Source organism: Dermacentor albipictus, unplaced genomic scaffold (assembly GCF_038994185.2).
Source record: "Dermacentor albipictus isolate Rhodes 1998 colony unplaced genomic scaffold, USDA_Dalb.pri_finalv2 scaffold_16, whole genome shotgun sequence".
NCBI lineage: Eukaryota > Metazoa > Arthropoda > Arachnida > Ixodida > Ixodidae > Dermacentor > Dermacentor albipictus.
The window spans coordinates 9870667-9886463 of record NW_027225570.1 but is presented as its reverse complement, the minus strand read 5'-3'; the positions used below and the strand labels follow the sequence as shown (position 1 = coordinate 9886463).

Below are 15797 nucleotides of genomic sequence, written 5' to 3'. Positions count from 1 at the left end.
TATTGTCAACCAAGGGAACAGGCTGGCTTCAGGAACAGATACTTTACAATGGATCACATCCATGTCATCACTCAGGTTATCGCGAAATCCGCAGAGTACAATAAGCCTCTCTACGTGGCTTATACAGATTACGAAAAGGCATTTGATTCAGTAGATATACCAGCAGTCATAGAGGCACTACGCAATCAAGGAGTACAGAACGCTCACGTAAAAAGCTTGGAAAATATTGCTACATGCGTGTGGTATTTGTTTGTTTGAACGAGGCGCGTGGGCGCCATCACTCCAGAAAAGAGGAGGAAGAACGAACTGGGCTCACGGTGTTAATCTAACCGGTCAGCGCTGCAACCGTTGTTGTAAATATAATCTGTAAATAGTTCCTCGTCTTACTGACTCGTCCTTCGCGTAAGAATACCTGCAGAGGTTCTACAGCTACCTTAATTCTACACAAAAAAAGCAGGGAGATACCTATAGAGAAAGGGGCCATACAGGGAGACACAATTTCTCCAAAGCTGTTCACTGCGTGCTTTGGAGAATTCAAGCTATTAAACTGGGAAGGCTTAGGAGTAAAGATCGACGGCAAATATCTCAGCAACCTTTGGTTTGCCGATGACACTGTTCTATTCAACAACAATGCAGACGAGTTACAACAAATGATTGGAGACCTTGACTGAGAGAGTGTAAGAGTGGGGTTGAATATTAATATGCAGAAGGTGAAGATAATGATAAATAGTCGGGCAAAGGAAGAAGACGTCAGGATCGCCAGTGGGCCACTAGAGACTGTGAAGGCGTTCGTTTACCTAGGTCAATTATTCACAGGGAACCCGGACCATGAGAAGGAAATTCACAGAAGAATAAAAATAGGTTGGATCGCATACGGCAGACATTGCCAGCTCCTGACTGGAAGCTTACCATTATTATTGAAAAGTAAGGTGTGCACTCAGTGCATTTTCCCAGTGCTGACATATAGGGCAGAGACTTCAGATCAAGTTAAGAAACGCGCAATGAGCGATGGAACGAAGATTGCTAGGCATAACGTTAAGAGAGAGAAAGAGAGCGGTTTGGATCAGAGAGCGAACGGGTATATACGATATTCTGATGGACATCAAGAGGAAAAAAATGTAGCTGGGCAGGTCATGTAATGCGCAGATTAGATAACCGTTGGACCATTAGGGTTACAGAATGGGTACCAAGAGAAGGGAAGCGCAGTAGAAGACAGCAGAAAACTATAGATGGTGCGATGAAATTAGGAAATTCGCCGGTGCTAGTTGGAATCGGTTGGCGGCAGGACAGGGGTAATCGGAGATCCCAGGGAGAGGCCTTCGTCCTGAAGTGGACATAAACTGGATGATGATGATGATGATGATGATGATGATGATGATGATGATGGAGGTGGTGCCCCCCCCCCCCGAAAAAAATTCCTGGGTACGGCAGTAGACGGGTCCATGCGCTCAGGAGGGAAGTGGAACCTCCTCAAGCACCTCCTGGGTGACGCGCAGACAAAGGATAATCAAAGGCAAACACTTAGTAAAGTCATACACCGGCACAAACAGGAGGGCGGCAGTGAAGAGTCACTTTTGAATGCGATCGCGGATAGATACCTTCCTATAGGGCCGACGCAGGAAGAGGATTATCCGCAGATCGAGTGCGCGACGGTAGAGGAACTGGACGCGCCATTCACAGAATCAGAGGTCAGGGCGGTGATCTACAATTTAAACAGCAGATCGGCTCCGGGTCCGGATAAAGTTTCTAACAGGCTATTATGAAACCTGGACGATAAAGCAGTGGAACTACTTACTAAGGAGGTCAACAGGGTATGGGAGACAGGACAGGTGCCAGACAGATGGAGGTCGGCTATAGTGACACTCATCCCTAAACCAGGAAAACCTCTTCATTTGGACAACATGAGGCCAATATCACTAACCTCGTGCATAGGCAAGGTAGCGGAGCACGCGATCTTGAACCGGGTTTCCGGGTACATAGAGCGCCAAAACCTCTTCCCACATAATATGGTTGGTTTTCGGCCCGGCCTATCGACGCAGGATGTTATGCTAATGCTAAGGACGCAAATCTTTGATAGCGGCACCCGGGACGTGAGAGGGATTCTCGCCCTGGATCTCACTAAGGCGTTCGACACAGTGTTCCATAGATACATTCTGCAAGCCACGGCCGGGATAGGCCTGGGAGTCAAATTACAGGCCTTCGTCAGGTCCTTTCTCATGAATAGAACTGCTACTATTCAGGTGGGGCAGATTCGGTCGAGCGTGTACGAATTGGGAGCTCGGGGTACCCCTCAGGGATCAGTCATCTCGCCACTGCTCTTCAATATCGTCATGAAGGGTCTATCAGATAGGCTGGGCGGCCTCCAGGGCATAGGTCACGCACTTTACGCAGATGACATCACGATCTGGTGCCCAGGGGGCTCCCTCGCTGAAATGGAGCAAGCTCTACAAGCGGCCTTGGACGAGACGGAGGCTTACCTCGCGGACACGGGTCTCAAGCTGTCTACGAGTAAATCGGAGCTGTTGCTTTACAGACCCGCAAGGCAAGGGGTTCGGGGTCTGACACCCCTCAACCAGCTACCCGTGGCATTATACGCGAATAATGGGCAGAAAATTCCCAGAGTCGACTCAGTTAAGATCCTAGGCCTGCTCATAGACGCGAGGGGCTGTAATGCCAGAACAATCACCCACGTTACAGCTAAAACAGAGAATATGTTGCGGCTAATTTCTAGGGTGTCCAACCGAAAGAAGGGGTTAGGTGAAGACAACCTCCTTCGGATGTACAACGCGTTCCTCATGAGCCATATTAACTATGTGGCGTCAGCTCTAGTGTGGACAAAAACGGAAAAGACCAAATTAAATACACTCATGCGCAAGAGCATCAAGAAAGTGCTAGGCTTGCCTATTGCCACGAGCTCCGACAGGCTAGATCAACTCGGTATGCACAATAGCATAGACGAGATCATAGAGGCACAGGTCACTGCCCAGGTGGTTAGGCTATCGTCGACCCAAGCTGGCAGGCGAATTCTCGACGAGGTTGGCGTGGCTCCTAGGATAATGGAGGACCGGCGTATAACATTGACACGAGAAACGCGGGCGACATACCTGGTGAGGCCCTTCCCGCGGAACGTACATCCGCAGCATAACGAGGGTAGACGTAAAGCCCGTGCACGAGCCATATTGAAGAAAGTTAGGGAAGACAGAGATTCCGCGGTCTTTGTCGATGCGGCGCAGTACGGGAACAGGAGAGTGTTCGCGCTGTCGGTTGTAGACGGGCGGGGGGTTCTTCGGTCCTCGGCCTCGGTCAGAGCGGCCACCGCGAGTATAGCAGAGCAAATTGCGGTTGCGCTGGCCTTGTGTGATCCAGAGCGTACCTACATTTACACCGACTCGAGAGACGCAATCAGAGCTTTCGAGTCGGGTAACCTCGCACGAGAAGCGGCCTCCATTTTAGAGAAAAGGGCTTGCTCCGGTTTTCATTATATCACGTGGTTCCCCGCACACATGGGGACGAACGTTCTCGAGGGATTCCCAAACCTCAACGAGCTTGCCCACGCGCCGCGACGGTCTGGAGGCTCCGGAGGGGCAGGAAGGGCCTCAGCAGAACGATCCACTCCTCACATTTAATGAAATCACTAAACATTACCAACTTGGTCGGAGAATTTATCCTCTGCCTCACCCGAAGCTCAGTAGAGGTCAGTCAGCTACACTTAGAATGCTGCAGACGGGATCTTTCCCGTCGCGGGGATTCCTCAGTAGGATCTACTCGGATGTGGACCCTAGTTGTCCTGACTGCACTGAAACCTTTTGCTCAATGGCTCACATGCTCTGGCGATGTCCCGCGTTGCCTAACGACTTCCTCTCCAGCGAAGCCGAGTGGGAGGAGGCCATCAGAAGCACGGTACTCCGAAAGCAAGCCCAGGCTATCCAGAGGGCCCAGGAAAGAGCGGAGCGTCATGGCGTTCTGTCCTTCACGTGGGCGCGGCCAGCGGCTACAATGGCCTCCCGTTAGGAGGTCCCAAAAGTAGCTCCTCAGGACTAAATAAAGTTCGTTGTCTGTCTGTCTGTCTGGGTACGTGCCTGTTCCACAGAATAATATTTTACGTTGTACGACATTAGGAAAATACAATGTGTATGAATTTCGTGTTTTGCGTCCTTTCTATATGTCTTCACGCACTTTTAAAAACTTTATTAGGACAATAGCACTGCCTCAGCAAAATACCAATGTTCGTACACGTTCTCTTTACTTTTGGATAATTCCTCTTTTCCGCACTTTTTACAAAGCGCAGTCTTTGAAATATAATCTTCCTTTAATTCTAAATAAATACAAAGATATAGTAAAGCCCACACTAGCATTACTTCAACAGCTCTTTTCTTAAAAAAAAATGTCATACCTACCACTATCGTCGTGAAGCTACGTACATAATTCCTTTTTTCTTTAACATAAGCTAAATGATCCTGTGTCTGCTTCTATTTCACATTGTAGTGTTTTTGAAATATGATATCTTTTCCTGTTGTGTTATATGTGTATGCATATATATATTTATATATAAATATATATATATATATATATATATATATATATATATATATATATATATATATATACATCTGCTTGGGTGTATGAAGCATTATATCTGGTATTATGTATTCTTATTCTGATGAACTGTTATTTTCTGTTCCATACGTTTGTGTAATGGTTCGACATTCACGTCGAGGTCAAGCCCTGCCTTGAATATGGTGTCCGGGCCACTGTCAAGTTGCAGAGCGGAGCTTTTAGCCCTGTCAACCACAAAACTTGTTTTGGAAAATAAAGAATTTGAATTTGAATATGTGCGCACCCTGAGAGATTGATGGTTTGTACATTTTGTGGAGATTAGTCACTGTAAAAGTGACTAATAAAAGTAAAAGTTACAAGCTTTTATGTTATTTCCCATACGCCTGCGGCAGACTCTCCCATAGTTACAAAAAGATTGACTTCATTATTGCAAAACTTTGCCGCCAGTGTTGGGTGCACTTACGCAGACCACCCTTTGAGAATACCGATTCAGTTACCAGTATCCTTCAGGTATTCATTTCATGGTCTCTAGTGAAGAAATACGTTACAGATATATATATTTAGGAGCTGTGTATCCATACATATCTCAAAGCATTGGCAAGGCCATTTTTCGTTTAGCCTTGGCATTGAACAACATTTATCAGAAACTATGCAACGCGCTTAAATTTAGGGCTTTGAATTCATTACATTAGCGCGCGCTGAAAATGAACTACTGGCACATGTTGAAGAAATTTAATTTTTTGGCAAGCATTTGCGAAAGCTAACGCTCACTGTACAGGTGCAAGCACAAAAGTCATTGGTTTGATAAGCTGAACCTTTTCACTTCCAAGAAATTTGTCGCTTGTTTTCGCTATATCATTGTCTGTTACATTGACTGTCACGCGAGTAATTTTGCTCTTGCGAGTACGTGAATCGTTGATCGAGCCTAAGATCAAAGGAAGAAATCGGGATAAGCATATGCTGTGTCACAATCTTATGATGATGATGGTGATGTCACGCATGATAAGAAAAAATGTGCTGCAGTGATTAAATTTTACCCAAGTGAACAAAGACAATCAAGAAAGAAATATAATATGGTGGTAGTCATTAGTGTACGCAGTTCAAGCACATGCAAATATCACGGAGGAAACAGGGTTGCCTGGTGTTTGACGAGCACTTTCGTACTGTCCATTCGGTCGCCTTTCGCTTCTGCCGGTGATAGACGCATGATTTTCACGTTATATTCACATCCCACTAAGAGAAGCAACATATTTTCTCGCTCATTTTGTAAGTGAAAACATAACCATCAATTTATTCATCTTTCGCTGTTTATTCATGTTTCTATCCAGTCACACTAATACTGCAATTTGGGGCTGTGTAAAAGCTTTCGGAATGTTTGCATGGTATGCGTAAAGAAAGTTCCGAGTTAATCACAAAGTCTGCAGAACAAAACTAACTTTGCAAGCTATCTAGACTAGTGTATAACAGTTTTGAAAAATATAGTGATTAGGAAAAACAAGGTTCCGATGGAGTCCAGAGGACTCTGCAACGCAAGTCACATAAAAAAATGATCTTTCATTGCTCTACGGTGCGCTTAGGCCCCGAGAAATATCGCTAGCTTCTGAAACTCCACATAAAAAAAGTGAATTTTTGAAAATAGCGCAACTAAGGTACACTGTGCGACATCAAGAAGCTGCAACAACCGACAATGCATTGTAAAAAAAAAGAACCCATGCTCTCGAAAACTTGTCCGCGACATCTGCCGTTGACGGCAAACAAGGGCTTCTTAAATTGCCGTTCGGCCGGTCAAAGCACTCTCGTTTTTTATCGTAATCTCCCAAAATGCCGCGAAGTCGAAGAAAGTTCAACACTTCCAGGTTTGATACCAGTTGCTACAAGAAAGAACTAGGCGGAGAAATAGAGGTAAGTATTAGAAGAAAAAAAAAATGTAGGCCATCACCTGTGGATAGCTATGACGACGTGGGAATAAAAACACGAAAAGCAGATGTGACAAAATTGTCTTCCTGAAAAAGAAATACTGTTGAAAAACTTTCTCTTAAGCGTTCAAACGCAGCACTCAACTTCATCGATGGTGAACGAAGGTAGCTAAATTGAGGGTAAAATGAGAAAAACGCAGGGAACACACCGTCAGCAAGAAAGCAAGAAAAGCTGCAGGTTTGCGATCATTGGTGGGGGCCGAGAAAATTGTAACATTTAAAAGTAAGACTCAAATGATTTCGGCGGTTGCCACTGCCCTCCGGGCTACCACAAAGTTGATCGGGAGAGTTCTGAGCTAAACAAAAACTGCAATGCTTTATTTCATTTTCTTGTGTCCATCGCTGCATGGTGGCTTGGTGGTGTCTGTTGTGCTTCTGTAAATGATAATAACGCAAAAAACACAATTACTGCCTTTGGAGCGACAACAAATGCATAATGATTATAGTTTTCCGCAATACAATAAAAGGCGTCTAGTCCTGAAAAAAAAAGAACTTCCATAGTGTTGTTTTCTACAAAGAAAAAGACAAAAATAGCTTTTATATTTATTCCGGATATACAGACATTTCAAGCAGATGCAGAATTCTTCTTTAAATGAGCTCTTGTCAAAACTCATGAAGTTACGATGACCTGGTGCGGGAGCTCCATAGAAATGTTGGCAGCTATTTCATATATTTTTTTTGTCTTGGCTTAGGCGTGCATGTTATCAGGCCATGTTCAAGGTGTAACAACCGCTGCGGCAATGAGCGGTGTTGACTTTACTGGTCCTTCCGTCCATTAATGAACGAGATAAACTGGACGAAGGTATATACCACTGCCTTTTGAGAGCCCATAAGGTAGCATATCAAGGCCGACGTTCAGAGATTATCCAGATCAGCAGAGGTTGGGCCAAAGGCACGCTTACACATCCCACCCCAAACTTTTTATTGTTACAAGTTGTAAAGGCGATGCGTCGTGTTGGAATTAAGCGCAGAGGGGCTTCGTATTTCATAATCGAGTTTTATCGTTATGTGTTCTCGTGCATTTTTTGCCTTTGTTCACCCATTTACAAAACTGGTAACATGCGTGGGCGTTCTTTACTTCTGTTCTGCACTTGCATTTCTCTAATTTACGTGAGGTGCGCATCTGTTTGCATGTGTTTGTGTTTTTCTATGTGCTTTATATGTGCTTTTCTACACTTAGTGCTTATACTAGTTCTCGATGCCTCTTTTCTGAAGCCGCAGACGTGTCTTATGTTCCTTCGAGAAATCTAATGACGCCACCGGCGATATTAGGTTATGGTCAATAAATAGAGTGGTTCGTGTCACGTTGCCTGAAAGCTCTCGTGTGTCATGTATCTCATCAGAAAATATGTAAAAATAAACATCACTAAAATGCAAAGGCTTCAATAAACTGCGCAGTATATGCGTCTCTCTTTGGAAGCTGATCAACATGCATCAGAAAAGCTGATTTGCGAGGTGGAGGATGTACGTCAGCTGCACTCTATGCAAGAGAGGCCCGAGTTTCTTCCCACAAGTGCTTTCAATGACAGTTTTATGCAAAGAACCTTTGATTTTCTTTTCTATTTGATTTAAGGTACTTTCCTCTTTGCTTCGTTTTGGCGAAAAGTAACGTTGTCCACCCAAAGTTGCCAAACTCTCTCCTAAGCGCTTGTAATAAAGAAACAAGTGCAAATAAACAAAAGGCTATTATGTTATGTTTGTTCAAAAACAGCATTAGATATAGATTGGTGCGCTCACGATCAATCCGCCTGAATAGCAGATAGGTATGACATTTGCTACTGAGGAAGGAGGCTTGCATGATTTGTCAATTGATTTCACGAATAGGGCAAAAACATAACGAAAACGTGTAAATTAGAGGGAGGTGCCAAAAGTAAAAGAGTATATTCAACCACAATATGCTCACAAGAACCGCTTCGGTTCAAGTAAATTAGAGGGTAGTGCAACAAATGAAAAAAATATTGGAAGGAATTTCCTGAAATGAGCACACAATATGCTTGCAAAAAATTGGAGGACGCTTAAGCTTCGCTTTCAAGAGTGCAACGCGATAGCATTATCGCACCCCGTTCGCACCGCCTACTCAAACGCGCTACGCCAGCCAAACGTCGCGATCGGCACAGCCGGGCCCCGACGCGCCATGAAGGCGGACGCGATCATGGGGCGAGTGGTGCGCCACGTGCCGGGCAGCGCCGTACATTGCGAGGAGGGGGTCTTCTGTGTTCGCCGCAAGATGGCTCTGCGTGTGCGAAGAACGCAGAAGAAATGTAGCGGAAACCATAGAGTAAGTAGAACAACTCTAGAGGAAAAGCTGGGCCGGAAAAGTGGGAACCTCTAGGGCGCCGCCCTGTTGCTACTGGTCAATGTGGCCAGCGCAATTACTATTGAAAGAGCTGAGAACAAGTACAGGTCACCTTATGCTTTGTCACCTAAAAACGCATACCTGATGGCTTTATGAAGGTGGTACGTTAATATTAAGTTTACAGAAAGCGATCGCTAAGTCCGTGACTTATGTAAATCACGATGTACGCATTCATGCAATAAAGGATGACGCGAATTTCGGTTTCGAATCTGTTTTTTGGATGCGTAGTAGTTTCGTTTGACATGCGATCGCGCGTCGACATCGGACGCTATGACACACTCGTGCCTTATGTGCCACCGAAGCCCCGAAGTGGTCTGGCATATACCTTCACATGTAAGTAAACGAATTTATCTCCTTGTTGAGAATATCACGCGAGTAGGCAGCTCTTGTGGTACATCACAATCGTTCGAGAAGCGTCACAGTAGAGCATTTTTCTGCATGCGGAGCGGTGTTTTTATTTGCAGGTTTCCCTTCAGTAGGAAATTGCTGGACAGGCGGACCAGCGCACCGGAATTGTACAGGCGAAGCCACAAGCAACTCAAAGAATCTGTTTAATTCTTGCACTTTGAACAATCATGCTTCTACAAAGGCCACAGCAGAAAAACAGCCTGATGACCGAGTATTTCTGTGCCACGCAGTAATCAAGAGGCGAGTGCCTAATGCGGACGAAATAGAGTGCATCGAGACTTAGAACGACAGAAAGCTGAGCTAGTTCGTAAGGATTCATTATGCAAAACAGAGGTGAGGCGTGCAGACAGGACACAAGAGTAGAGAAGTGGGCGGCGCGCGTGTTGTTTGCTTGTAAATACTCTACTCTTGTTTCCTGTCTGCACGCCTCACCTCCGTTTTGCATAACGAGTGCATCAACCCACATATTAATAGCTTAGGCGTTTTATTAACTGTGCAATATTTTCAACACTTCCTTGCATGCCATTTCATGTGGCATATCTTTTCTGGTCACAAATTTGTGCAGCGAATCTATTTGCATGATCGACTCCGGGCCTGTGGAACCGTTCACTTGCACTTGATGCTGAGTCTTTTACATGTACCCATAAACTGCATATATGCACATCAGATCCCTGCGAGCACTTTCAAAATTCAATTATTTTCGACAACAGGCACATATGCAATACTGACATAATCCGGAATACCACTAAGCAGCTGGGACACATTTTTGTTGACCATACTCGCAGGTAAAATAAGTACATCATGTGGACAGCTCCAGCTCATTTTCCTTAAGTCAGTGTGTACAAGGGTTATGCAAAAATAATTTTTTTCTCGCGCACCGATTATTTTGCTTTATAAGCAAGAGAACCCACCACGTTAGTGTAACGTATCTTGTGCATCACACTAATATGTGCTTTCATTTACCAAGTGAGATGAGTTACTTTTATGGCTCATTCAGTCATATCACACTGCAAGCTGCATTCATCAATCTTCAATGGGATTTTGCAAATGTTTAATGAAACATGTTTCCCTTTTATGCAGATATGCAATGGCAAGCCCTTCCATGTGTTCCAAAGGTAAAATTTAAGCTCTAAATTAAAGAAGACATTTCTAGTCAGAAACAAGCAAAAATAGTGAATGCAGAGTATCAGAAGCCCATGGTACAGAAATTATGAGAAGGGTCGAATGATTTTAAGGAAAGAGTCGTATTTAAAAATGCAAGACCCTTTAGTGGAGGTCAAGCAAGTCAATATAGGTAGAATACTCTGCAAAATTATGCGAGTGAGGAGATGTCAAACAATGGGTCAGGAAATGCATTGTTTTTCTGCAAAACAAAAGCTGATTGCCATTACATAAGTCACTTTAGCATCATGATAAATTCAGAAATAAACCGAAAAAGAAGACACGCAAAAATAAACAAAACATTTAATGATATTTCAGCAGAACTTTTTGTTGGGCTAGTTGGTGCGTATTACTGAAGTACTATAGCGCCAAACAGACGACACAAGAAGAAGAGACACGGACATAAGCGCTCGTCCGTGTCTCTTCTTGTGTCGTCTGTTTGGCGCTATAGTACTTCAGCCATTTAATGATGCTCTCTCCACACTGGGATAAATAAAAACAAACACATCACATCTATTGTGGACATATCAGATGCCTTGTGAAACATAAAGGAACAATTCAGTTTCGAGCTATGGCACTTGCCGCATAGATGTGGGGGGGCCTTGCACCAATAGTGATAGTTACCACTGCATTTAGAAATTGAAAGCATTCGTGCAGACAAGGATGATTCTTTATATTTTTGGCTCCCACTTCAAATGCCTCCACCAAGTGTTACAATGCTGCACGCAGCCATACTAAGGATCTCGCAACAACACCTGCAGGTAAAAAGCAGAAGCAGTCAAAGTGCTGGTGTGTTCTGGACACTATGTTTGAAAACTTTTAGGCAAGAAGAGTGCAAGAAGCAGACATAACTGCATTTATTTCCATAATTCCCCATTTAAATGGCCTTTTCTTTTTGCTTAGACAATGCCTACGCCTAGCCACAGCAGCTCCCTCATACAGACTCCACAAGCCAAGAGGCCGTGGAGGCAAATGCAGGTAAGAGGCAATAAGCAATAGCACTGGTATCGACATTCATCTAATTTCTTTTTATTTCGTTTGGGCAGCCAGCACACCTCGAACAGCCACCTTGACTGCGGGTGTGTCACCCTAGTTGCCAAGGAAACATTTGAGGAAAAGTGACAGGCAATGTGAACAGCCACTCCTCCATGTAAACAATACTCTTTCTCTCGGATGACTCCTACGCCTCGCCACGCCAGCGCACTTGTGCACAAAGATGCCGCAGAGGCACGTGCAGGTCAGAGGCAAGAAGCAGTGGCACTGGTGTCGACATTTACCCAATTTCTTTTTCTTACACTGAGGCAGCCAGCACACCTCGAACAGCCACCTCGACTGCGGGTGTGTTAGTTGATCCCTGTTGTACATATGCTCATAATAAACTTCAGTAAACTTGAACTTCATAATAAACTTCAAGGCAAATGGTACATTGATGCATTGTATTTTTGAACATTTATTGTACACATACAATATATGTTATACTTTGCAGTGCTACAGAGCGTATTTTGAAGCTTCCCCCTATATTTTGCACCTTTAATTACGTATGTGTTGTGTGGCCCTCAATGCAGTTCATGTTGTAGTAGCTGCTTTGTCTGTGTATCGCACATTGGCTTAAGCTCGTGATATCCACATACTTCTCTCACATATACAAAATAAAGTTCTATGTAGTCCTCAGTGTTACAACAAAAAATGAAAGTAAACAATCCGATCGTGGAATTATGTTTATTACAGTGATTCCTACGACAGTTACTGACAAGTTGACAACTTGAACTGGTCAATCGGTCCATAGCCTCCTCTATTTTTCAAAAATAAAGGAGGCTATGATCCGTCATGGCAAGGAATTGTACGTATACATAAAAAAGGGGGGTATGTGTGTGTTTGTAGTGGGGGTATAGGATTAGGGCGGTACGAAAAAATGTACCAACACCGTCCTCTAGACCCATTCCGTTGAGGTACCGTAACAAAACGTATTATGCATAAAGTTCATACAACCAACTCTGATATTACTACAGACGCCAGGCGATGCGAGCTACATTTGTCATGATGCATTCGCGACTGCACCGGATGCCCTCCACATTATTCTCGTTAATCGTGCTCACTGCGCCGAGGCAAAAGAAAGACCATGGGCGCAGGTGCCTTTAAAGTATCTCGACCTTGCGAGGCACGGCTGCGCGTGCCAGGGGAGCTGTCCGTGCGAACACTCCCTGGCACACACCTGCCTCGGCGGCCCCAACCTACGTACCGTTCTGCTTCGAGCTTTGATCCCCCCACTGTCCCTCGGGTGCCCTGGAGTTCCTGCGCCGCCTGCTCTACTATCATCTCAGGTGCTCTCCTGAGACTTCCGTTTGTCGGTTACATGTGCCCTACCGCTGGATCATTACTTATAATAATAAAAAACCCGATCTATCGTCACGACGATAGATCGCGAAAGCGGCTTTTGCAACATACCGCGCCCGTGCGAAGATAATTATGGAACGCCAACGAGGAATCTGACCACAGCTTCGAGCTCGTAACGTCGTCGAGTGACACTCCTGCAACAGGCGTGACCGCTGAAAACCGCATACCGCCAGAAGCTTGAACAGGATCATCCCTCGGTTGCATAACTGCCAGCTCTACGGCCAACATGGACCACACCCACACCATCCCGCAACATAGAATAAAGAACCGACTTATGAAGCCCAAACACACGGCTGCACGCACACATCACAACACTTCAAGCGAGACGCCATGCTGCGACGCTGCTACTGTTGCCGGATTAAAACTGACTACTGTCACCAAGTCTAGCAAGCGTCTCAGGAGCTGGCAACCTCGGCGCGTAGCAACATGGCGGCGCTCTTGAGGTTCCCGATTTTAATGCATGGGCTCTATGGGTAGCTTGTCCTCTAGAGTCAGTATAGTAACTCTATGGCGGAAACGTACTTACTTCGCTACTCGTGTAACTGCGACTTCTGTAAGTTACATGGTCATAATTACCTACATACACCGCAGCATAACTTTCTACGGCACGTTTCTAAGCAACACCGCATTCACTAGTGGCGCTTTTGTCCCGTCTTAAAGGAACGAACTCGTGGCTGAGCGGTGATGAGCAGACACCGCTCAGCCACGAGTTTCGTCATTGCTTTTCGCAATATACCTGTAGCCTTTTTGCTTAGCCATTAAAGAGAACGAGAAAATAAGAGGTTACAAATTACAGCAAAGTGAGGTGAAAGTGCTTTCCTACGCAGACGATATAGCAGTGTTTTGCGATGACTATGACACTGTCAGCGAAGTGGTAACTCTGGCGAAAACTTATTGTGAAAAAACAGGTAGTGCCATAAACTGGGATAAGTGCATCGGATTTTGACATGGCGCGTGGCAAAGCAAACCACGCAGTTTCGCAAACATACAGTGGGTGACCATGCCTGTGAAATATCTTGGCGTGCCACTTGAGCATTGCAAAGACAGTAAGCAGTTCTGGGAACAGGAAACACAGACGGCGAAGGAAAAAGCACTGGCATGGCAAGGGCGCAATCTCTCAATGTTCGCGCGCTCCACTGTGTGCAACATTTTTCTGGTTGCAAAAATATGGTACATACTACAAGCGCTCTTCATGTCGCGAGTGAATGTACAGAAACTGCATCGAGTGTTCGCTGTGTTCATTTGGAACTCAACTTGGGAACGCTGCAGCCGCTCTAATCTGTTCAGATCAGTTCGCAGCGGTGGTCTTGGACTGTCACACCTATTTGTACGCCAGATTTTATCGCGGCTTATGTTCTTGCGGAACCACAGTGATCCATTTTTGCGCACCATGACACAAGTGCGATTAGGTAATCTGTTACCCGACTTCCTTGTCTCGTGTTCGAATGTTAAATCCCCTCCAGTGAAAGGTTTCCTTCAGGAAGTAGTGTTATCTTTCCGTATGCTTAGTGTTCGATTCTCGCTAGAATATTTAAGTTCCGTCAAAAGAAAGAAATTGTACCATGATATGATAGACTCATTAATGCCAGTTCCAATGTATAGGTTAGCATACTATGGAGGTTCAGGCGATGATGTCCTCAAAAGGGTCAAAAGAACGCCTGTGAAACCATCGGTAAAATCATTCTTCTTCAAACTCCACACAAATACCTTGCCTGTAAAGACTTGGCTGGCCGACAAGGGAATATATGTGCCATGGACCACCGATTGTATAATGTGTAAAAAACCAGAGACTGTCGATCAGGTCTTCAATGATTGTTGGGGTCCCTTTTTTCATTGGGACATCTTACAACGAACAGTAAAGAAAGCATTACCAATAACCCTACGTGGTATCAGATACTTAGACACAGGCAATAACGATATTCCATATGACCTTATTATGCTGCTGAGCCTCCATATTATATGGTCCACAAGAAGGTCGGTATGTTATGCTGATGTGAATGCCCATTCTGTGCGAGAAAACTTTATTGAAAGTGTCGTCTACATGCGTGAAGTGTACAAAGCCGAGAAAGAACCGCCCGATTGGTTGCCGCTGTTCGATGAGTTGGCTAAATTCAAGCGATTTTAATTTCAGAGAGTGAGCATAAGCTAAGCTGATTCTCTTTTTAACAATGTATTCGCATGGCATTTCTGTAACGAGTAAATAAAGAAAAAAAAAACTCGTGGCTGAGCGGTAGCGTTTCTGTCTCACACTCCGGAGACCCTGGTTCGATTCTCACCTGCCCCTCTTGCAAGATATTTTTTATTTATGAATTGCTTTCCGGGATTTATCGCTCACGGCCAATGCCGCTTACGCCGACACCGACGCCACCGGCTTTTCTGCGACACGAGCTCCTTAACGCAGTCGCGTTAAAAGGTGTTTTGACTCATGCAGCTTTGTACTGCTACAGATGAGATGGCTTTACTTACAAGGTCATTCTAAGACTGTAAAACGTGCCATTGTTATGCTGTGCCTAAAGGAAGCCCTGCAGAAATCATGTGTTCACCTGGTAAATGACAGCCTCAACAATCAGATTGGCAGGTTGCAGAAGGCTGGTTTTCCCGTGTCCGTCGTGGCTGCTGTGGCAGAGAAGCTTCTGCAAAGCTTGAAACCTAGAACACCTCAAGATGGTGGCGGTCAACCGAAGACGAGACCGGCGGTTATACCCTATATTCATAGGGTCTCCCACAACCTGAAGAATGTAGCCAATCGCTACGGTGTGCCGGTGGTATTTTCTGCCCCGCGCAAGTTGGCCTCTTTGTCTCCCGGATTGTCTCCGGCGAGGAATGCGTGCGAGACTGCACCAAACGTCACGCCACCCAGTTTGTCAGGTGTTCGGTCGGGGTTGTGTATGAAATTCCCCTGACATGTGGAAAAGTTTACATTGGCCAGACGGGCCGTTGTATAA

The 15797-nt window shown here is 45.0% G+C and overlaps 1 long non-coding RNA gene across 1 annotated transcript; it reads left to right on the top strand.

The window, feature by feature from the left end:
- The first annotated feature begins 8963 nt into the window (after nucleotides 1–8963).
- On the top strand, nucleotides 8964–11437 carry LOC135901720 (uncharacterized). Its single transcript, XR_010564245.2, has 3 exons — nucleotides 8964–9222; nucleotides 10378–10412; nucleotides 11362–11437. It is a non-coding gene; the product is annotated as an uncharacterized lncRNA (long non-coding RNA).
- Nucleotides 11438–15797: the final 4360 nt, after the last annotated feature.